The sequence below is a fragment of the Pogonomyrmex barbatus genome, unplaced genomic scaffold (genome assembly GCF_055798465.1).
Source record: "Pogonomyrmex barbatus isolate J1 unplaced genomic scaffold, ASM5579846v1 scaffold17, whole genome shotgun sequence".
Lineage (NCBI taxonomy): Eukaryota > Metazoa > Arthropoda > Insecta > Hymenoptera > Formicidae > Pogonomyrmex > Pogonomyrmex barbatus.
The window spans coordinates 1,866,984-1,892,245 of NW_028297113.1; the positions used below are offsets into that span (position 1 = coordinate 1,866,984).

The 25,262-nt window shown below is 44.8% G+C and overlaps 1 protein-coding gene across 11 annotated transcripts in view; it reads left to right on the forward strand.

Moving 5' to 3' along the window:
* The window catches only part of LOC105433371 (growth factor receptor-bound protein 14), a 296,179-nt gene that overhangs the window by 145,984 nt on the left and 124,933 nt on the right, over nucleotides 1-25,262 (forward strand). The window lies entirely within an intron of this gene.

The following is a 25,262-nucleotide window of genomic DNA, read 5'->3' on the forward strand; positions in this document are numbered from 1 at the left end:
CAATGCCAGAGCGATCTATATCCCGTCGCGCATTCCTTTCCGTCCGCGATATTCCGACGAGCGGTATTCTCCCCGCGGGACTCAAAAATCTCGGAAAATCTGGAGAGTTCCCGAGTTACCGAAAACTCTCCCAGCGAAAACTCTCCACACTTCTTGTTCGCCCGTCCGTCTCTTTCATCAACTCGGAGGTTATTTTTACTCCGCCGATCGACGAAAATTTTACCGTTTACCGCTGCCGTCATTGGCCAAACGAAAAATGGCTATCAAACGACTTTCCCACGAGCATATCCAAGCAGCTCCAACTCGCGGCACTTGCGTGTTTCTCGATCGGTGAGGGAAGCAAGGATCTAACAATTTCTAGACGGCGCGATATTATATTTCATAGATTATGATTAGGATCGGCCCTCATATCTGTCGACTCTCTCTATGCTAATGCTGCGAATATTATCCAATAAGATACACTCGCTTGACACGCGACTTATATTTGTCTTTTTCACCGAGCGAAATATATCTTATTCGATAACATTTGCACGCATTTTGAGAATTATTTCAGCAAACGTACATCCGCGAGTCTATTACTATCAACCTACGGTGGAAACACCCCTTTAGTTGCAAATCTCTAATCTAACTTGCGCATATGTTTACTAAGGCTCTGTTACTTAATCGGGCGAGAGCTACATACTCCTAAATTTCCCGGTTTTCCCTTGCCTTCGGATCAGGCACTCGGCGCTACGGCGGGATATACGATCGCGTTTGTTGTACCAGGCGGGCTTAACGAAAGCACACCTTATTCAAGAGAGAACAGGTACGTAGTGTGTAGGAGTTTAAATGGAAACGACTCCGCGATATCTCTCTCTCTCTCTCTCTCTCTCTCTCTCTCTCTCTCTCTCTGCGTACGTGTTCGCCGGCGGTGATTCTTAGACGACGATATTCATACCGACGATGTAGAAACGCCGTCGTTTCTCGCTGATAGCGATAGACATCTCCAATTATCCCAAATCTTAATCGGGATACTTTATAAATACCTCCTGATGAGAAGGTACGACTTTTGAAAGGACGTGTAGGAGGTATTATTATTTTTTTTTTTCAAGGAGATTTGCTTGAAGGAGTTTATCTTATTATTTGATAATAAACATAAGATAAACTACAATGCGATTTTGTAATTTAAAATATAATGTATAAGAGACTAAAGTTGAGGATTGATAATGGAGGATATTCCAAATGGAGATAATTATAATATATTTTTGGATATCTTTCTAAAGATTACTAATGTATTATTAAGCGTAATCATATTAATTCTCCTGGTCTCTAATTTTGATTGCAAGAGGTAGATATTATGTATATTAAAAATGCAAAGGATAAATGTACATATAAAGAATAAAGTTTATCTCGCTATATATATATATATATATATATATATATATTACGTTATCACGTTGTTGCTATGTTAAATATACTTGGCGCAGGATGGTATATCGCGTCTTGATAAATGACGTATGAATTTAATCAGCGATTACAAGACTGATGGCCATTACGGTGCTCTTTGGGACTCGAGTATTATTTTCTCTTTTCAGAGCCTATGTATTATAAATTGCAGGAAAATTGATATCCATCGCGCGGTAGACGCCAAGGTTGAAAGGGTTAAATGCATCGTATATTATATTCCAAAGTTACAAATTGAAATTTCTCTTGAGCTTGAAGATTAACGCCGAGAGGAGGATTCTCCGTCTCGTCTATTCACTCGGTAGAAATTGAAACTTACCCCTTAAACCTTTTTTTTTTTTTCCAACCCGCGCGACGGGACGCGACGCGCGTTTCATTCGCAACTCGCGCGTCCGCGAGTTAATATTATGCTTGCGTTTGACGTAGCGATGCGACATGCGACGGTGTGCCGACACGCGGTATATTCGCTATATAGGTAAACTCCGTGCGTGCATACGTGCGCAACGGGAGAGCGTGCGTGCGCGTGCACCCGCGTTCTCACACGCATCCGCGCGTACACGCGAGCGACTCGCCGCCGCCGCTGCCGCCGCCGCCGCCGCCGCCGCCGCGGAGCGCGGCGAGTGTGCCACACGTGACACACATTCGCTGGCAAAAGAGCTATTCTGCTAGAAACAGTGCTCGGCCGGGTCAACGACCCGTCTGTGTCTTCCACCTCCCTTCCTCCCGCCTCCCGCTCGCGTCTACCGACACGCACATGTACGCGCGCGCGCGCGCGTCACTGACTCAGCCGGCGGATGCGTGTGCGTGAAATCAAGAGCCTCGGCCGAAGTAGTCGACTGGTGCTTGGCGTTTAAGCGACGTTCACAGCGGTGAAAAATGTGTGACCGCCTTGATTCTCATCTCGCGTCGAGTGCGATCATCGTATTAGATAAATGAAACACGAAGTCAGACACAGCCGTATTCAGCGCTAAATATGGCACTAAACGGAGATGGGATCACGAACCCTCGTGCTGGGCTCGTCACGAATTGACTCGAACTTGATATTGATTACTACCACTTAAGTTAGCGAGCGAGCGCATCGTGAAATCGATACGTCGGTCAGTACGTCGACTCGCGTTGGCCTTTTCTATTTTTTTTTTATTTTAAACGTTGCGTTTGAAATCACTTTGCCGCAGTTACATTTTTAAATTGTAATTGTAATAAAATAATTCTGGCCAAAGAGACTGGCCGGCTTCTCTCTCTCTCTCTCTCTCTCTCTCTCTCTCTCTCTCTCTCAGCAAATGTCGTTTTCACGACGCGGGCGTGTATTAAAACTTTACGCGTGAACGAGTGCACAGTCAGAAAATTTACGAGTTCCGCTCTAGAAATTATTGTCAATGTAATGTGTCACGGTTACAAGACAGCTAATTAACTAATACACAGCTGATTTGATTTAAGGCAAAACGCCGCACCGATAATTCTCGCTCCGCTGCGCTCTGTCGCGCCGATATCGAGCGGCTTGCTGACGTGAAAACGGTCCCTCGTCGATTCTTATCGATTACGAATATATCGTAGATCATCTCGAAATAGACACCCGCAATGAAACGATATATAAGATATACTTGTTCCATTTTTTACGTATTACAGTTGGAGGAGAAGGCGGTATTATGGCCACCCATTTACATTTTGTACTACAACTTTGTTAATAATAGATATTTTAAATTGAAAACTTTACGATTATATTCATCTAAGTGTTGCTCAATAGATTCTAAACTCAAAGTTGTGAAATTTTTATTATATTGAACATTATTTATAAAAATGTTGCAATACGCATAATGAGTTGAAGAGGAAAAGAGATGGTAATGGTCTACCGCAAAAATAAATTTAAAAAATTGGTTTTGATTAAAAAAAACATAGTATTTCGTCATAAAATTATATGTTTAAAAAAAATAGAAAAAATTATAACATAACCGTAAAATTTTAAAATAAATAGAGATAGATATTGATTTACTTCAATTCGAAGATAAATCGCAGATAAACTATGAAAAGGACAGTTTTTATAAAACAAATTTTTAGACTTTTAAATTTTATAATTGAATTTAGATTATTATCGAAGAATTATTTCAATATGAAAATAGCCATATTAACAGTACGCTTAGAGGCCCTCATTAACAAAATGCTATGCTATTCTTGAAATATGTATAGCTGAATAAAATGTTAAATAACAAAAAAGTACTCAAGTTTAAAAAGAATGAGGAAGTATATGTAATTCAGTGTTAAAATATACCTTGAAAAAGTTTCGAAACGTTCGAAAAGTAAAAATGCCTTGTAATAAAATTAAAAATATCAGCTATTACGTACTGATGATTAACACCCTGATGTATTGTGTATAACAAATGATTCCATAAATAATTACTAGAATTCTAATAATGAAAACATCACGGATGACCACATAATGCTTACGCGGTCCACAATAATAACCATCTTCTCTATCTAAAACAAAAAAGGAATCTTCACGAATCTTCTCCCCCCCATTTCTTTTTTCACGCAGACTCGACGTCATCGTCGTCATCATCGTCATTTCTTAAACGTCATCGTCGCCTTTTATCTTAGCGAATTTAACGTAAGAACTCCCTCCCCTCGCGCCTCCTTTCGCGCGCTCAAAATGCGCGAGAATGGCGAATTCCGCGGAAACTACTCCTCCGAAATTCGCGAATCTCCGCCCGCTCGCAAGCGAGACACGAAGACCACCCACACCACACCGGAAGTTGGAGATTCCGGGAGACTATCGGCGTCAATAGCCCGGGCCACTTTCTCGAGCAGGCATCCCGGGTTGCCGAGCGCCTCGCCCGATTACACTGCGATCCGGCGCGGCGGATCGCGGATCGCAATCTAGATCGGGATGTTAATCGGCGACGGACGAGAGATTAGTTACGGCGTGCGGCTATACTCGACGCCAAGGTGTAACGGGTTCTCCGTTACAAAGAGGATCTACGAAAACGCTATTCGTATCGCTAGGCGCAATAATTCCGTGACGCATCAACTTTTTTTTTTTTTTTTAAGTAAATTAGAGCAATTAGAAATCAAGATCTTAATTAAGAGTTTTTAAAATGAGCGTAACTTGACTTTCTGAAATGACCATTAGGATTATGCTAGACTTGGGTGTGGAAAAGAGAATGCACTGTAGAAGTACTTTATTGGAGAGTTAAAGGAAAGACATTTCTAGTTTTTTTTTTTTTTTTTTTAAATTTATTACAAGATATATATTTGTGTTAGGTACATTTTTCGAAAGTTTTATGATACGCGAGTCGACATTACAATTTTTTTTTTTTTTTTTAATGTGTTCTTTCATTCTGGACGATATTCTGGAATTAGTAATATTTCAAATTAGCCGTTCAGCTTACAGCTTTTGAAAACACAAACGGAAACACAGCTATGTAAATCTCATTGAGATACCCGTACGCGCAATTACAGAGAGAAAGGAATAAATTAGTTATGGTATACAGGCATATAAGGTGTTCATAAACGTGGCGGTTAAGGGACGACTAACTGGCTGCGAAGAGAAAGAGAAACGCGCCCGGTCGCAATAATATTAATCGGGCCGTGCGCGCACGCGTTCGATGCATCGACCGGCGGCGCGCCACGTATCGACTAGGCGTAGTAGGCACGCACGTTCGTACACACGTGCGGCAATTAATTATTTGCTAATCGTTACACGGCACGCAAATGGCCCCCCCCGGCCCGGGCCGGGCGGACGATCCGCACGGGCGTCCGCCGTCATCGGGATCGCGTAATTAGCCGCGGCCACGGAACACTTTGCCGCGCCCATAAAGAAGACTTACGGCGATAATAGTATCCGCGGTAATAAGGTTAATCCCCGTTATTATGCCGACCGTCATTAATGCCGGCACCGTGTATCGGTGAGAATCGCGGCGAATAGGGATAACCCGTTTTCAAGAGACCGCCGGACAACCGTTACCGTTGGCCGAATCGACATCGTTAATGGCGTTGCGAATCTCTCCCGTTGCATATACAGCTTGGTCTAATCGAGGTTAATCTAATCTTAACGACGGCACGAAAATAAAACTACACCTACGCATGTAAATAACGCGCTTTTACGTACGTACGTGACGCTTCGTTTTTACCAGAGGAAGCTCACGTTTAAGTTACGTATCACATACCTATTTTTATTTACGATGAAAAAAAATTATAGATTATTCTATAGATCGTGTTTAAGAGCAACGTAAAAAATTTTGCGGCGATTTAGAATCGGGATCGAAAATTATTTAATATAAAAATGGAAATGTGTTTTAACAGAAATGTAATTGAGGAATAATGAAAATCTCAATCTTTTTATTTTAAGTATTCAAGATGATTTATGTAAAGTTTCATTGCGATGCAGAGATTAATGAAATTCTGTAAATAAAAATTGAATTTTTATTAAGAGTACAAACGAAACGAATGAAATTACGAATTAAATTTTTATTTATAGAACAACTAATTTCTACATCGTAATGAAATTTTGCATAAATTATCTTGCATACTTAAAGTGCTTATATAAACAAAATTGAAATTTTTACCATTATTTCTTAATTACATTTCCATTAAAGCACACTTCTACATTATTTATTTAAATAATGTAAAATAATGTATGATCCAGGCTCTAAACCGCCGCTAAACTGTTCTATATTATTTTTAAATGCGATCCGAATAATTTATAAATTTTTTATAATTTTTTATCTTTAAACACTGACAAATTGATATTATTTGACATATGTTGGTTTTAGGTTTGATTTGAAATTTAGATTAGGAGCAAGTATTATTTAATGTTACAAAATTTTTTTACATATTTCATTGACAACGATTTTTTTTTCTTAATTGTTTCTTTATTAAGCGGCGAAATATAGACATACGCAATATTGGTTCCCTTATTATAGATCTCGTGTTTATAATCTCTGAAAAGAAGAGAGAGGGGTTTCCCGCTACCTGTGGACGCTCCAAAATGCGATATAATCTCGCGTTAAGCGCAACGCGACGAACCGAATCGTGGATTTTCTTCGCGTTCGCCGTAACTGTTTCTCCCGCGGGAATTCGCGTAATCGCGTTACATCGTCGTCGGCATCGTACGAAACACGGGCGTTTACGAGCGCCTCGAATCGCGTGGGACTCGAAATGTGTTGGAGCTGCGACCAAAATTTACGAGCGACTGTTTCACCCCCCCGGCCTTTTTATCGCGCTGATGAGGGAGGAGGAAGAGGAAGAGGGGGGGGGGATGAGAATGAGACGAGCGAATACGGTAATAGGTTGGTTCGCGCACGACGCGGTAAATGACGATACTTGCATCGATGGACAGAATAACGAGTATGATAAATCGTTTCCGGCATAGACTCGTGGTGTGTGTGTGTGTGTGTGGGGGGGGGGGGGGTGCGCGCGCGCGCACGGAAACGCATTCTCTCGCTAAGACGACGACGACGATGAGAGAACGAGGAGACATCCAGGAGGGATGTCACGTGGGGGAATTAAAGGACGACGGGATGCGAAGTAAGAACGCTCGGGCTGGCCGATCGTGACAGCCGGAAATAATGGTCGCAGGAAAGTGGCTCGCCAACGAGGGCGGATGTTCCCGTCGTGCACACGCCCGAACGAATCCACCTGGAATTACGGAGTGACGAATTTCCGTGTGTAACCGTAAGTCCATGACCTGCACCGAGTACCACTCGATTCATCGTCCTGACGTGCGAAGAAAATGTTATTAAGGCACGGAAGTACGTGAGATTCGAGATGCCGCATCTCGGATCTCACAACCCACACGACTTAGACCTTTCCGATGCGTTATTTCCTCGGCAAAAACTCCCCTCGACGGATTAAATTAACACCGTACGTCACCGACGGTGTCTCTCTCTCTCTCTCAAGGTGTTTAATATAGATTAAAGGTATGCTGGCACGACGGCGCGATGGCGATGGTCGGATTAACGGAAACCATCGAGATAGCGAGCGACGTGACGACGAGTGAATTAATGTCGCCGTATAAGCGATCGAAGGCGAGGAATTAACTACGCGTGTATCTACGCTAAGAGGAATAAAATGCGACGTGACATTTCTCATGCCGTTCCGCCCTGGCGGCCTTGAAGGAAACGCAACCACCCGAAAGAAACGCTCGACTCGAGGTCGCTGCACGTATCGATTACACACCGGTGCGTCGTATAATTACAGCGACGTTACAGCATTACGCAATTTTCCAATTACGGCGGCGAGCAGCTTTCCAACCGCGAGCGATGCGATTGCCCCCCCGCCCCCTTCCCCCTCCCCCTCTCTCCCTCCGACTCTCTCCCTTCGCCTCTTGTCCTCCCCGTCGTCGTCGTTGTCGATACTCGAGGAAGAATGTCGCGCGCAGTCGCCTCTCTTACTTGCCTTCGCCTTTGTCGTCTCTCCCGTCGGACGACGGCACGATGTTGGGGGACGAGAGGGGAACGGGCGGTGAAGCCAGGAAGTCGCGCGGCATGGTAACAGTGTATATACCCATCGGGTAAATTACACCTGCGCCGACAACGCAACGCGCGCCTGGACGTAACACACACGGGCCCGGCTTTGACCCCCGGGGGCATCGTAACAACCGTCACCGTCACCGCCAACGCCGCTGCCGCTGCCGCTGCCGCCACCGCGCCGGCGGTTCCAGAACGGCGGTTTCGGACGACAGCCGGACGTACGCGCACCGGAGGTTGCCCCCGAAAATGGCCAAAAGCGAGAGACACTGTGCAAGTCGGGAGCGGGGGGGGGGGGAGAGAGGAAGGGGGGAACATGGGGACGAAGCTGGAGAGGCGGTCCACCTTCTCCTCCATTGTGTCCCGTGCGCTGTTCCCATCGCAATTACCGTACGCACGCACTCCTCTCTCTCTCCCCTCCCCTTACTCCCCCCCTCTCTCTCTCTCTCTCTCTCTCATACTATACTATACGCAATAAACATTTGTCGTTCCCTGTCCGCCCGCCGTTCCCTGTTCTCCCTTTCCGTTCTCTCTGCTTCCCGCTCGTCCTCTTTGGGCTCCCTATTTCTCCGGTCAGCGTGCCGGGCAGGCACGATATATTTTCGCGATGCATAATATTATCGCGTCCGCCGCTGCATCCATGTCATTGTTCGCGGTCGTAGTGCATGACGGCCGTCGTGCCGCGCGCTCGTATGCGTGCGTGCGCGCGCGTGCGTGCGTACGTGCGTGCGTGCGTGCGTGCGTGCGTGCGTGCCTGCGTGTATACACGAATCGTCGAGGTCGCCTCTGTGCTACTCTCTGTGCGGGATCGCCACCGTTTCGTAGCCAGTCGTCAACCGGGAGTTCGTTACCGTTTCGACCGATCTGAGAAACGCCTTTGCCACTCGACCTGGAGAAAACAATCGTCGATTATTTGCAAATATATTTTTTTCGGAATTTTTTTTATCATTAGATTTATTCCATCAAAACGTGATATCGATTTTGCTACACGCGTCATGTTCAAAATTAATATTACGCTTGAACTTCGCTTTGAGCATCGCAGCACAGCGTTATCGGAAAAAATGTCGCATAAATAGCTTTTTCGCGGAAAAAGTCACGAGAAAATTCGAATGTTGGCGGAGCGAATCAAATTCCTGCGAGGCGATCGACGAATATTCTTAGCCTCTTCGCGCGACGTGGAGAGCTATGCTCCTTTGGCGAATGTGCGACAAATATTGCAACGGCGGCGACGACGGTGACGATGTACGCGTCGCCGATCGATTTTCTCGCGTTGCGATAGCTGGAGAGAGAGAGAGAGAGAGAGAGAGAGAGAGAGAGAGAGAGAGGGGGGGGGGCTAGTCCCGGTAACGGATATATACCGGGTTCACACTCTTGACATAATCGCGAAAGAGGAAGTACAAAGAAAATAGATGGAAGAGGTTTTACTGCGTCGTATCAGTAATGCTAAGAGAAAGAGGGAGGATGAGAAATAACCGGGTTAGGGAACGAAAGGAAGAAAATTGCGTAGTCGAGATCAGAGACGTACGTCACGCAAGATGCGTTCTCATCTTTCTTTCACCTTGGATGTAGAATTGTTGATACGTAAATGATAACGCGAATGTAGACGTGAAATGTTTATACGATTTACGCACACAAATTTTGCGTATTAATTTAAGAACTTATAGTTTATATGAGGTTAATATGAATATTATTAAAACAAGACGAAACAAATTAATGGGGTTTTTTAGTCGATGGAGAAATATAAGGATATATTCGGGATTAATTTCCACCAACTACGTTCCTGAATTTATCCTTCTGTGAGTTATGTAGGGTGGAAAGGAGCTTGTGCTTTCTCGCGCTTGATGTTTTCGAGCGAGCGACGCTGACGTTTTGGACTCCCCGGAGATATTTTTCGGAAACTTTATCCGCGTCCTCTCCACGCCGTGAATTCAGTGGCCAATCAAGAATGATTCCGCAAATACTTCGTTTTCGAAGTTCGGCCTCGAAGGAGCTTCAACTTCGCCAAACGGATGGACGAATTCGTCTTCGTGAATATATGTGTCTCCGTTTGATTACGTAAACGCGGAATCCGGGCAACGCGTTTCGATGCGTTCGAATACGAGAAAATACGAGCGGAAAGATCTAGTGCCGATCGAACTGTACGAGATTTATTCGGTTTTTTACCTCGGTGGATTTGTAAAGCTAAAATTAGCGTTTAAAATTGCATTTATCGCCTTATTATTTTCCTTTTCCGTCGATAACTCTTCGTTCTACAGGGACATCAGGCAAAGCCGATCTTTTTTTTTTTTTATTGTTAACATTTTTTGCTCGCTATTTCACTTTGGAGAACGGAGGTGAGAGGTTTTACGGGGGTTGATTTTCGCGATGAGCGGACTCGCCTCTCGAATAAGAAGTGGTGTGTTTGGGAGATGAAAGTAAAGGACGAAAGGCCGAGAGAGGCGGTGTCTCTCTCATCTCTCTCGATCCGATCCGCGGTTTGACCCTCTTTATGAGATCACCACCGGCTGATTTTCCAGTAGCATTTCTGGGGGGGGGGGGGAGGAGGGGGGAGCTTTTCGTTCCTTCATACTTAAATCCTTGCGAGTCTCCGCGGACCCACCGGAATAAAAGCGAGCATGCGGGAAAACTGTGGAACGGATTGGATGCTGAAAAATGCAGACGCCGCCGAGTTATGACGTGGAGCTGCCGTATGCATATACGCTGCGCAAGAATATCGAATAACGAATGAATTTGATTTGGCGCTCGTGGAGAAACGGTAAGAGGGTGAAATAGCTATTTCTGTAAAATGTACGACAAAATCGTCGGCGAGAGCGAATAATCGAAGATGTATGTACATACAAATTCCGAGAGCCCATTTAAAAATAAATAATTTAATAATAAGTAATAATGATAATAATTTAGTTTAACAATTCAGTTTTAATGAGTACGATAAAATTTTGATAAGTCACTGTAGTTTAATTAATTTTAATTAATATCACGCCGGTCATCGGGTTGGGTAATTGAAAAATGTTCAAAAAGTATCGGACTATATCTTTATTTTTGCATTGTTCGCACGTATCAATTATTTATTTCTTTAAATAATTTTAATTAATTCTTTGATAAGTGATAATTTAAATAAGTGAATTATAATTAGCGACTTAATTAGATGGTGTTTTGTACTTGAGATAATTTGGGATTTGAGGACGGGATATACTGCACGTACCGTGTTATTTTTCTTCATGTATTTAATGATTATCTGGTTACATAATTGTATAATTACCACTTGACTTCTGCTGACTGTTATAATTCTGAGAATTCACGGTCGTTCTGCTGGGAATTAATGAATTAATTGGACCGTGCCATTGCAACTCGGCTCGATTTGTCAGTTCAGCTGCTTTGTCATCTTTCTACTCGATCGTATATCGAATATCTTTCAGAAAACATAAATTTTTTTGTTTGGCAATTATTAAATGATTATAAAATATTCGCAGAAATTTCGCGTTAATCTATTGACATTAAATTGATCAAGTTTCCCTAAAAAAAAAAAAGTTACGAAGAATCATCCTTTGTCTCAGTCTTCTTAACTTTTTACGTTCAGATATAATTAAATTACACAAGACTTTTCGGTACGTTTCCAGAAACCCCGTATAATTTTCCGAATCATTTGTGTGATTTATCTCGTAATTTCGCGAGGAATTACGGGATCACCGGAGGGAAAGAGAAAGGCGCAAATCTTTCGCTCGCAAATTTCTTGCGAACCGAAACGGGGAGGGGGGGAAAAAAAAATCCGAGGCGGCGATAACGGACCTCGTTAAATCTTTGCCCTCTTCGGCTTTGTCGCCGCGAGATTAAGCAGCTGTCTCGGTTCGCTCTGGCGAAACTTTTTGACCGATCGCGCATCGCTTTCTCCTCCATCTCCAGGCCCCGCGTTGTCGTTAAATCTCCTTCGTCTCCGTCGCCGTTCTTTCTCGTCACTGTCGGGCAGGGTCAGGGCGGATAGAACGGGCGAGATAAGGACACAAGTGACGGGCAGGGGGAGACGAGGGGAGGGAAAACGACGTCGTTCCTTCGCCGTAGTCCAAAAGCTGGGTCGCGATTCGAGCGGCGGTCGTTAACCTTTTTTCGATCCCGGGGATCATGATTGCCGCGCGCGCGACCTCGTTCCCCACGATCCTAAACGATCTCGAGGATCTTCCCTCCGTTGCCTTCCGCCTTTGCCGCCGCCCACCACTGCCTTTCACCCTCGATCAAATTGCTCGCTGAGGGAGCCGGTGCGCGCAACGAACTGAACGGGCGATGGTCTACGAGCGGACGGAAAAATCGTCGATGGCTTTTCGATATCGCCATGATAAACCTCTCTTGCCAGAATGATAATTTCTCTGGAGGTGTCCATTTTATTGTAATTCTCGGATGTAATTTAAATTAATGTTCGCACTACGAGAAAGAAGTCGTACCAGCGAGAGATAGAAATTTGTACACAAATAGCGTCTCAACTATGTGTAATAAAGTTGTAATAGGAACAATCAACAAGTTGTGTGAACCAAGAAAATATAGTAGTATTAATCATTTGTAATAAAGTGTTAGATAAACTAATTATATACAATGTTGTTATCAGTGTGTATTTTTTAAACTTTATCTCAATGATATTGTGGTATTATGCTTACTTCACAAAAATATTTGTCTAAAAATGTGATGTCATATTCTATTTGTATGAAGTAATTATAGTTTCGTCGCTATTTCACTTCATCGATTAATAATTCACTTATATTGTTACCGTAAGGGCTCGCGCACAATGGAGCGAATATTAGGAGTAGTTGGCAATAAATATTAAATTTTGGAAATGAAAATTTGGAATAAAAATTAAATGTAATATGAAATGTAATAAGTATAAAATATAATATCCTATCTTATACTTACTTACTGTATTGTATTGTGAATTTTTATTTCTTATAAAATTTAATATTTATTCCTGTTCCTAATATTTATTCCATTGTGCGCATAGGGTCTAATTATATTTTTATTACATTCGATATTATTTTGAAAAATTAGTTGCAGATACTTAAATTTTATAAATATAGAATCGAACCATTTGTTTTCTCTCAGTGCGACGATAAAGGCAAAATGAAAATGTGCAACGACCGAGGTCATCATTTTAGTCGCGAGAAAAAAATTCTCAAATTGACGATGGCCGATTCTGGTCGCGATAATCGATGCAAGTTTCCCTGATGCGAGTTTCCTTGATCTCGCACCGTGATCGCCGATTCTCCTTGTAACACGATAATTACCTGGACGAGAATTATCGCATCGGTCGTTTCGCCTATCGACGTATCGGCGTATCGCGTTGACTGCGCGAGGTTTAACGGACGGCTCTCATTAGTCGCAGCTGCGTTTCGCGTGCAGCTGCGACGCGCCGCGCGACGATCGTAGTTCGGGTGCATCGCTTAGTAGCGTGCATGGAAAAGCTCCCCCTCCCTCTCTTTCGCCCCTGGCGTTTCTCTCCTCGCACGCGCGATTTATCGAGCGCGGACGCGCGCGAGGATAAATAAGCCATGGCACATAAATACACGAGTCCGAGCTCTGGCCGCGGCTCGCTCGCTCGCTCGCTCGCTCGCTTGTGGAAAAAACTAGAATGGAGAAAGGCGAATAGAAGAATAGCCAACGGAGGCGAAGACACGAGAGATTTATCATCGTTTCGTGCGAAAGCACCGCCGTCTATTTCATATTAATACAATGATACAACCTCTTTCGCCGCTGCACGGAATAAAGTAGGGAGCGTTGGTTTCCGCGCTGGTTCGGAAAAGCGATCGGATTACACGCGCCAAGTTTCTAAATCTAAATGCAAGGGAAAAATATATTTTTCACGAAACGAAGAAAAATTTATCGCACGGCATCGCGTGAAATGTTACATATCTTTGACTTAAAAAAATAATCGTATTTCTCAAGGCCGCTCTTGACCCTTTCCCCCCCCCCCCCCTCTGCGTCTCTGCGTGAGTGTAAACATTTAGTCTGGTAAGGATCAAGGCGCGTCATATGTATAATTTGAATATAATTTAAATAAGCAAAAACAGGTTTTTCAAACTTTAGCCTCCGTCATGGAGACTCGCTCCGTGTAGGGGAAACCTGATCCGGTCGCGGTCGAGCCACACTACGTCATCTCTCTAAAAATTGAATTTACTATCGGACATGACGATCCTGGCTCGTTGCATCGCGCGGTACAACCGTGCCCGATGCACGATCGAGTGCCTTGCGTTCCGCGATTGGGTTTATCTCCGTTCGCGCGCCCATTAAAAAAGGCGTGCGGTTCGAAGGCTAGCCCCCCCCCTCCCCCCTCTCCCCCTCCCCCCCTCTCCCCCCTCTCCCCATTGCGTTCCGCCAGAAAATCAGTGCGCCTGGAAGCCTGAGTCGTGTCGTACTCGGCGGGCAATTAAGATAACGTATCGGCCGGTCGTTTCGATCGGCGTCGTTCGGCGTCCCGTCGCTATCGGTATCGCCGGTAATCTTAATCGCGGTCATATTCGTTGCGCCGGATACGATTTTACGGACGTCGATCGTGATCGCGGATAAAGAGCGGGAAGCTGCGAGCGCGGGCGGCGCGAGGGGCGGGGAGGGAAGGGGAGGGGAGAGAGAGAGAGAGGGAGAGGGAAAGCGGCGCTGTCGGAATCTCTCCGCCGTGTATTCGTGAGTTATGGTTTATATTCTTCTTTTGAGCCGGCAGCGGTGGCACGGCCAGATATTATACGCCATTATTATTTTTGTGTATCCGATGATTTATGTGCGAACGTAACCGTGCCCGCGTGGCTTAATAATTATCCTTATAGAAGATATGTGTATATGCGATATAACGTCGATGATATTACAAATATAAATTTTTTAATTCATTTATTTGTGTGGAGGACTGTTTCGTTGCATTTTTTTATTTTATTGAGAGAATTTCTAGGGATTTTACTTAATTATACGAACGATTGTCTGCGCTTGTCACACGCTTAAAATATATACCAGTTTCATTGATTCCGATCGCGCTTTTTGTACGAGCGTTTCGTATCTTCCTGTTACCAAGTGGCACAATGGCAGTTGAAAAATTTCCAGTCAGCTAATAGCTTCATGGGCGGTACGTAATGAAATGCAGTATCTCTCGAGACGAGAGACGGATAGAACGCGTTACCTTCGCCACGTCGTCTCGCTCAATGTCAACGCGTCAACCCGATATGATCGATATCGAAATTCTATCCGCGAAGCCTGGGCGGTTGCGAGACCGACCGATCATCGTAGCGTTACGTAATTCCCATTCGTTTAATCAAACGTCATTCGATCTTTGCGATATTCCTATAATCATCAGCGCGTGTCAGTCGCGGGCAGAGAGCTCGCCTTTGAGATCTCCATAATCGCGTATCGATTATCTCAAAACTTAAGTGCTTTTGACAGGGTATTACAACCGCCGTTGTACGTCTGTCTAATTCGATAAAAATCTCCAGGAAAAAAAAAAAAAAATCAGCATTTTACCTCGTTGTTCAAATTACGCGGAACAAATCACTTTAAATTACCGTGTCTCTTTTATACTTGAATATACCTCGCATTCCCTTCCCTGTTTCCTTATCGTAAGACAATTTTAGGCTCGCTCCCTTTAGAGCTTTGCCAGGTTTAGGATTAATCGGTCATTCACTGGCGCATCTGCCCTACAAACGACGACGACGCCTTTAGCTTTCGTAAGATCTCCCTCTCTATCCCTCCTCCCGCCCTCTCTCCCTCTTTCTCTGTCTCTCTCTCTCTCTCTCTCGTTATTTCGCCGATTGACAGAGTGCTCTGGAGTTGTCTGCGTAACGCTGGGCAGAAACGAAATCGAGAGAAGAGCCTCGCAACCTCGTTGCCATCGAGTTTTGGAAACGAGCCAGCCAGCAGGTGCACTCGCCCTCAATGTAGAACAGACGTTAGGGTAGATCGTGCAGCGCGTCTTTATCCCACTCGGGGAAGAGAGGAGGAAGCGGGGAGAGGGGGGGGGGAGGGAGGAAAGAAGGCAAGAGAGCCAGATCCCCAGAGGAAACCGTCGACGGAGTAACGTCGTCGAGAGGATCCCTACAGTGTCGTCGTCGGTCACGCTGGCTTCCCCCGTTAATGAGAGGAGGAGCCGAGGCATTTTCGGCTGCCGGCTCTCCTCCCTCGCGCGTTCGCCCTTCGATGATGGTGTATCTTCTGGCAAGAGAAGCAGGAAGTGGCAACAAAGCCAGAGATTTTCCTTTCCTTTCATTAAATTCTAAGCGGAGCATCGAGCGACTCGACGGGGGAGAATAAATCAAGCGATCGCGATGATATCTCTCGGCAGGTGGGGAAGTGGGAGGAGGACGGGGAGGAGGGCAGCGTTCTTTGCGAAATGAACGTGCGATTATTTGACTGTGTGAAATAATCGCGCGGTGAACGTAATGGCGGCGGTTACGGTCTTGATACCCACTTTTACGGTGCACAATTACGTCGCGCGGAATGAATTCCGGATTTTTATCGACGCATCTCGCCGGTCTCGCCAAAAAGTTTAAGCGCCTGGTTTTTCTTCGTTAATTCGATATTTTGACACATTTAACACACAAGTTGTAATATTTGTTCGCAACAAAACAGATAAAAGAAAGGAAAAAAACGCGCGTCTTCGTTTACTTGCCGTTAAGGATAATCTTATCGATATCAATTAATTCCGATTTGTTTTGTCACATTGTGATATATTTTACTTGAGGCCACAAAATCTCCCATTTTTAGATTGCGTTCGACGATACAGAGGACGAGACGCAAGAATCGAGGTGTCGAAGCTCAAATTCCGAGCAAATAAGCACGGTCACGCGGGATCTGCCACTATGGCTTGTATCCGTAAGCCCGGCTTTGATCTCTCCGAAGGCGATTTCGTGCGATATTACGAAACTCAACGCTTTCGAAGTTGCCCAGGGAGCTTCTCTCGTATCGAGGATAGACTTTAATGGCGATCCCGTCGATATTGTCTGAGAGAGAGAGAGAGAGAGAGAGAGAGAGAGAGAGAGAGAGAGAGAGAGAGAGAGAGAGAGAGAGAGAGGGAGGGAGGAGGGGGAGGGGGGAAGGTAGCTCACGGAATCGTATCGATTTGTAGGCACCCGCCACGCACCCCCCCTCCCCCCCCCTCCCATACGGTACGGCAAGCCGCAAGTTTTTTAGACGTGACAAAAAGCGCTAAAGATAGATACGTGTTGTAGCGATGCGAGAAAATGGCGTTCCTGGAGAGAGATTGGCTTTCGGAGAAGCGGCCTGCCTCTTTTAATTGGTTACAAGATGTTTCTCTCGGCGACATCCGGCCCACGGAGCGTAACCGACCTCTGTTTTTCGCCCGACGAATCATTAGCGACTAATGCGGTGTCGTCTGACTTCAATTCCGCCATTTATATTAAATTACGCGAAAGATCGTCGATAAAACAGCAAATATTTCCAAGTAATTTAAATCGTCCAGCAGGCGACGGATATTTTTCGTCGAAGAATGGAGAGCCATCCGATTGCAGATGGTATTTGAAAAATAATTATTACATCGCACACTTGTCCGCTATTATCGGCTTTCACGCGCGGTACACTCGCAGATTTTTCCCGTCAAGTTTTCCAATTATTGCCGGTTTCGATTCGACCAGCAAAATCAATCGTCGCTTCGCACGTCCCTTTGTTCGCTCGTCGGCGGAAAGTGAAAAGTCGATACGTGCCTCCGCTGAATTAAAAGCGTGTAGTATTGCTCCCCCCCCTCCTCCCCTCCGATAATGGAACACTTCCGACGTGGCGAACTTAATCGAATCAGCGAGAAATGCTCGTACGGTGGAGGAGGTGGAGAGGGGGAGGGGAAAACTAATCCTGGGCTTCGGGCTCGTTAGAGCCCTTCGCGGGAGCGAAGGATTGCCCAATAACAATACGAAACCGGACAGGCGTGTTACCTACGGCGATCGCCGGCGCGCCGAGTTAAACTTCAAAGCTCGCAATTAATCACTGCCAGTGTAATATCTGGCCGAACTTTCGCGGCGGCTTTACCGGCGGCTTACGAGGGCCGGAAGTTTCGAGCTAAGCTCGTCCTCGCGCGCGCGCGCGCCACGCCACGCTATCTGGGCGAAACGGCGGGGAACCTAAATATCCGCAGATTCGTTTGACCGGCGGTAAATTTAAGGAGGATCCAAATTTTAAGTACCGGGTCGCTTGTTTACACCGACCGGAGAGGAAAATCCAATCGTCCTTAAGCGGCGGCGAGATCCTGAACGCGCTGTTAAGCAAAACCGGGATCTCCTGGGAGGAGGGGGACGTACTTCAGACGTCCCGTTGAGGAAGGGTTTGTCGTTCATTATCCTTTTTCTCGATCCGATGGATTTAGGAGTTTCCTCCTCTTCGCGCATCGAGCGTCCTTCCGCGTGCTACGGATAGGTACTAATCCTTCCAATCCTGTTTCTTTTTTTCTTTACTTTTTTTTACTAGAATAAACGACGATAAATGCATCATCTTTTCGATGCATCTTTCGCGGATTAATTAATCTTTTGACACATTGTTGAGCAAAATTCCACAAAATATCTTGTATTTATTTTTACATTTTTTTTTTTTTTTTTAAATCGGTTGCTATTCTATTCTGTCGCTGTTTTCGTTTTATGTTTTCTCTTATATTTATCTCTCTCGTGGTTTTCAACGATTTTTGAATAATGATCGCTTTTATTATTTAGGAATCGATCAAACCTGCGCGCTCGTGTGCTCCCTGTTTATCTCCTATTTGACATTGCGCGCTATCAATCATTAACGTTGGATCACCGTCGTGGCGCATTGTTCCCGATGTGTGTCGATGTGAACTTGGCCTTTTGAATTATTCACTATTATGCGAGAAAAACGAAAAGGGTCTTGAACGATGGCGACGGATGTCCGAGGGGCGGAGGGAGGGAACGTGCGCTCATTCATCCCGGTTTTGCCCGGATGCACGAACCGAAACGTTTCGATCATTATCGGTGTTTACGTTACGGGCGATTGGCCCGAGTCAATGGACGCCTTCTATTTCACGTCAAAGGGGTTACGCAAAGATATTGAAAAACGAGACCTTCGGGTGCCCGGGACGCGGACGCGCAGCTGCGACTCTCTCGACGGGAAACACCATCACCGACGGTACCGACCAGGCTGGGAAATAAAGAGCGTCCGATTTCCAAGAGTTTCCGCGCTTCTACCTCGATGCGGCCATAAAATTCGACACCGTCGTCGTCGTCGTGTCAGCTCGCCCTTTTACTCTACGTGACTATGCCAGTCTGTCAAACTTCTGGGATGGGACACGAAAATGCGCCGGGCATGGGAACGGAGTCTATCCAGTTCGCGACGTATTCAGAAATGTAAAAGTGCGCCAGCTGCAAGCGAAATTGCGACAAATTCCATTTTGCTGAATAGCTTTTAGCTGCTAAAAAGTGTTTCAATTTCTATCACCTTAATTTTCTCGAATTTGGCCGAATTTTTAATTTTGCTTTTCGAACAACGAGTCTAAATATTATCGTATTTTTTGTTTTATTTATTTTTTTTTTTATTATATACAATATTTTAGTAACCAGAGATTAATGTGAATTGAGCAATTATATATATTAAATTTATATTATACCTTACGTAATTAAAAACAATTGGATAACTAAAAATATAAAAATATAAAAGACTTTTAATAATTTTATTTATTTCATACCAAACGCAATTTAAATTTTAATTTATGATTTTCTATATGTTTCGACTATAGATAAATTTGTATTAGAAATTTTTTCTCCTTGCGAATTGTTGAAATTTCGTTCTCGTGAATCTGAGACTGAAAATGAATCGGACCGGGATTAAAAGGTTACGTGGGTGGGACTGGTCGTAAGACAATAGGACAAAAGGTGAGCATCCCGGTGTCATCGGTGTGTCTGGAATATGAATATGACAAAGAGTGAATATGGAGAAAGGGGTTGAAAGGTCATCGAGGTCAATCGCAATCATCCTGACTGTGTCGTGTCTGGGCTTTCGGCAGGCAAAATCGCGACTGGTCCGATAAGCTCCGGGATAGATTGATTGTTTTCCGAACGAAATGTGGCAGGCTTCATGCACACGTGGGATGTATACAGCGTGTCCCAGTGAAATTTATCACCTCGATTATCTAGCGGAATGGGCGCGTCCCAAAGGCGACAAGATAAATGGCGCGTCGACTTTTCTAAACTGTTTTTCGATGCGCTCCTAATGGCTCGTCCAGCGTCGCGATCACAATTATCCAATTGTACAACTTTGCACCATATCTTCCAGGGTCAATCGACATCCGAGTGACAGTGAGATTTACGATACTTGTGCATCGATATTTGTGGTAAAATGCCATTGTCTGCTGGCCAATCTCGTAAAAATTGTGACCTCAGAGTTTTCATTATAATTCACATTTCCATCTAAAGTTATGTTTGCGAAGTAATCCCGCCGCGGTACGAAATTCGCGCACGCAGGAAAGCGTTATTTCCCGGGAATATTTTCCTTTGTTCTTTATTTATGTCGCATAAATACCGAGTTTATACAGAAGAAAGCGGAGACAATGCGGGCGATGGTTGTTTAGGGGGCGGAAGCGGCGGAATAAGGAGTCGTCACGTCGTGCAGTTTCGCCATGCTGTTTCCTCGTCTTCGTTCGCATTCGAACAAACAACGGCAGTTTGCGGAGAAGCGAAATCTCTAACTTTTATCATCGCGCGTTAAAAATTCTGTGGATATTTCCTTCCATTTGTACGCGCTTTAATATTTTCTTCAGCGCGGAGTTGCATATCTCAATCTAGGAATGAACAAAGTTTGTCAATTAACAATCAAAAATCTTCAGACAATTTAATTTGATCAAATTAATTGACATTCTTATTTGTGTAAGAATGGTGTCTTGTTTTAATTTATTTAAAAAAATTATTAAATTGTTTAAAAAAATATATAACGTTGTTGTAGCTTTTTTAAGAAGACAATTACGTCATTTGTGACTGCGAAAACGAATACGAATACTTTGCTAGTCTTTCGTAAGTAAGACGAAAGTAGAATTCCGCTCGATGCCAAAGAAATGCGAAAGTACGTGAATTCTGCCGTTGCGCTTGGCAATGTCGCACTCTCGATGAAGAAAACTCGCGCGCCGTTTAAAACTTTCTACGTGGACAAATAAAGGTGCAACAGGATCGCAGGCACGTAATTAATTATCGCGTTAGCTCGAAAAAGTCGCTCGTATCTCGGGGCAAGGAAGGCGCCTGTTTTGCTCGCCGGTTCTCTCGCCGATAAATCAATCGAATTCGCGAGGGGGATAGCAGTGTCGGAGTGCATTTGACGATGCACTTATCGTCGAATGTGCGAGATCCTCGGTTTTTCTCGTAGCTCGTAGGATAAACGATCGAGGAAGGATAGAACAAGGAAGATTAGAAGATGGAGGCGAAGCTAGCGTATCGCAATCTTTAAAGCGGGCCATATTTAATGCGAACGCGAAGCGCACAGTCGCGTACTGCAATGCATTAAATCCGCAGCTGTTAATCGAATTGGTCATTGCAAACGATATATATCGCGCGATACGAATATCACGCGTTATACTGTTGGTTTTATGCGACATATATATCACCGCGTACATCACGAAAAGAGGGCTTTTTTTTGACGGTAAAAAAAAAAAAACCTTCCGCGATTGTTTATCATTTGGATTTTTCATGTTCGAAAAAGGTTATTACAGATAAATTATAGTTTGAATGTTTCTGACTGCCATTTTTTTTATCAGCTTTGGTGTAGTCACGTTTCTGGAAGGGGGAGGGAAGAAAAAAATAATTGCGCTACGTTGTATTTTCACATCGCCGGCACATAGGTATCCCGTATCTCTGTTTTTGATTCTAATGAGGAGATTGGAAGACGAAATTGGGGCGACTTGCGGGGAAGAGGGAGGGGGAGGGGGACTGGCGGAAAGGAAGATTCGCATCCGCGAGCCGCGGGAGCTACGGCTTTCTAAAGAATTAACGCGCGTCTCCTTATTTATAAGTCGTTTAAGGCATATTTCCTAGCCGCGCGTACTACGACGCGCTGAAAATTTAATGCCTTCCGTTCCCTCCCTTCCCATCGAGGGATCGAGGCATCGAGGGCGACACAATGCACCGGAGAAACCGTTAATCCCCCCTCCTTTCGCGCCCAGAAGCCAGAAGGCCAGAAGGCGTCGCGCGAGAGTGCGAACCGCAACGGTTCTCTCTCCTCCTTCGAAATCCCGTCGTCGTTTCAATCCGCGGGTGTTAAATCCCGGGTAAACGCGCGGCGCGGTAGATGGAAATTTGAAACAGCCGATTCTTTTCTCTCTTCTCCCCCCCGTCCCTCCCCGGTCCCCGACAAGTGTCACACGTGCGCCGCCCGCCGCGCGTCCCGCGTCGATGCGCGCGTAATAATTCATCCCTCGCGCACTCGGCGCGGTCTCGCGTCCCGCTGAAAATTGCGGTGCCGCAAAAATAAATTATACGGGCGGAATTGCAGCGTCGCGCAAAGTACGGCGGGATTCTATATTACGTAATTACACCGTTGTGCCCCCGAATGATACCGGGCTAAACGCGAGGACTTACTGACGTTCGACGCCACGATGACGTCAGAAGCGGGGCTTATATCGGCGGAATTGTGCGCGGTGCTCACACCCGTGTTCCCCCGTGTGTCTTCGACGTGTTTCGCCGTTTAAGAACAGAGAGAACCGAGCGGAGAGTGCATATATACGCGTCATGTTCGTGGCCGGGAGGAGAGAACCTTGCGCCATGCGTAAAAGCACACCAGGCTGCCGTGATGGCATCAGTGCCGTAGTCACGCTCGCTCTTTGTTTCGAGCGAACGCGAGGTCGTTGTCCCAATTCTCGGCTCGTCGTCGTCGTCGTCGTCGTCGTCGTCGTCGTCGTCGTCGTCGTCGTCGTCGTCGTCGTCGTCGTCGTCGTCGTCGTCGTCGTCGTCGTCGTCGTCGTCGTCGTCGTCGTCGTTCGTCATCGATAGAGATAACAGCGATAACTCACGATTTAGGCGACGCGCCGCCGGCGAGCTAATAAATTTCTATGTAGCTAGGTCGAAAAGAGTCGCGGCGCCGGTAAAAGAATGGAAAAATTATTATTATCCTTTGATGTACACCTCGCCTCTCGTAGAATGAAGAGGCGAAGGCATAATCCGATATCGTATTTTACGAGGGTAAAATTTTATTTATTTCTCGCGAACATCGTCGCGCTTTTACGGCTCCGTCCGTATTATTCGACGCCGATACGCGTGTTGTTAAAATAAACATTTTTTTTCATACGTTGTATTCGGATCTGGATTTACTGTCATCGATAAAAAAAAAAAAAAAAAAAAAAAGTGCCGCAATGAAAATGTTCCGTGTTTCACATTTACGAAGTTCGATAATTCGTCCTGAATAAATTGAATTTGTGGAATGTAATTTCGATGCATTTTGTTGTCTGTTCGATCGAGCACCCGACGGCCAAAATTGAAAATGCGCGAGCTCAGGTGCGCGCTCTCATAAATAATCTCCATGCCATCTGTCTTAATAGGTGGCCTGGCTGGCTTTACCGCTGGTGGAAGAGCGAACGGATGCGGAGATATGTTTGCTACTTGCGCGCGCGCGCGCGCGCGCGCGCGCAATGTGTGTGTGTGTGTGTGTGTGTGTGTGTGTGTGTGTGTGTGTGTGTGTGTGTGTGTGTGTGTGTTGCGCGCAGCTTGAATAAATAAACAATCCGGCGCTCCGGCTGCATTTAATATTCCGCGAGGCAATGTGCATATGCGACGATCTCGACCAAATGTCACGGTTTCGGACATACGTGTCACATGGAAAATGGAAAATCGCATAAATAAATATAAATGCATCATTGATTCGCGCCCATGGCCGATCCGTGACGTTCCGACGTCCGAGTTTATATCGTTGCGAACCTTTCCGAAGAAAGATAAATGTGAAACCAGACGGAGAAATATGTAAACTATGGCAAAACCTACCGTGCCATGAATTATAAGTTGTGTAAATGCTAAATAAAGGTCATACTAAAATATTAAAAAAAAAAAAAAATTTGTAAGCCAGTCAATCATAAATATTAAAAGGCAGACTCTTTAAAATATTTTTCTCATTTTTTTTTTTTTTTCATTTTTATTTGCTTTATTTTTCTATTACAATTTAAGAGAATTTACTACATTTTTAAATAAATGATAATTAATACTTTGCTATAATAATATTTGCTATAATACTTGCTTTAATGCTTTGCCATTAAGCTTGAGTCGGTGTGTTTTGAATTAAGATTTTAAATGGACAGAAGTGTTGTACCTCGGGACATCTAGATGATTTTCATTATTGTTGGCCATTGGAAAGCGGAAAAAGCTGCCGTTTAAAGCCAGTCGTCTGGCGGAAAAGCAGGGGCGCTTTGTGAACATCACATGAAATCCACCTTTAGGGGGTGCATTCAGGAACTCGGGTCGGTTTCGTACCGTTTGCAAATTTTAAGTGCCGTCCCCGGCATCTCTCTTTGACACCTTTACGATCGCGCGAGGGATTTTTCCCGTTCTTCTCGCCATCAAAGGTGCACGGGTGCAACGACCGTCTTCATGAGGCGTGCACACTTTTAGTAACTCGTTTCATACGTCGGATTACGGAAACGACGACGTTGCTCCATCGTGTTTCGTTCGAGTCAAGGCCGAACGGCCTTTCGGTTCATTTTTCCAGAAAAACGAGGCTTTTCGGAATACAAGATTCGCATTTTGTGAATCTAACTGTACACAAAATACAATATATTAAACAACAAAATATTAACGAATGATCGCGAAAAGTTAATACGTAATAGGAAATAATATTTTTAATTAATATATAATTACGGATGCAAATGAAATTAAATTAATTAAAACATAAAGTACCCGCGAATATCTCTGCGAATCGGGAATTTCGTATGCAAATTTATTCCAAGTGCCCGAGTAACGTAGCTAGCTAGCTAACTCGCGAGCGTTTGTGACTATAGCGTTTGTGCATGCATGGCTCGTCGTTTACGCGAGAGAGAGCCAGAGAAAGTGCAAGACGAAAAGAGCGAGAAAGACCGGGGGGGGAGGGGAAGGGTGAGGAGGAAGAGGGGCACAACGCTTTCCAATAATTTCTGCGCTTTGTTGTAAATTCCCCCCCGCTAATTCGTGGTATTTTCTCGCTGTATTTTATGAGCGGCTACCGGCTTTGCCTCGCAAATTGTTTCCAGGAATTCTCCGTACGCTGTTAAATTACTGTACTTTTACATAATATGTGTAGTGGATTTTAGCTCGGCGCGCTTCGCCCGGTCTCTCTAGCCTTCTCATTGGAATTTTGCGTTGCGCACGTTCGCCCGGGAAAATTTTATTTTTTTTTTTTAAGCTAATCTCTTCCTGTTACGTACAAAATAGTTTTAGCTTTCGCCCCTCG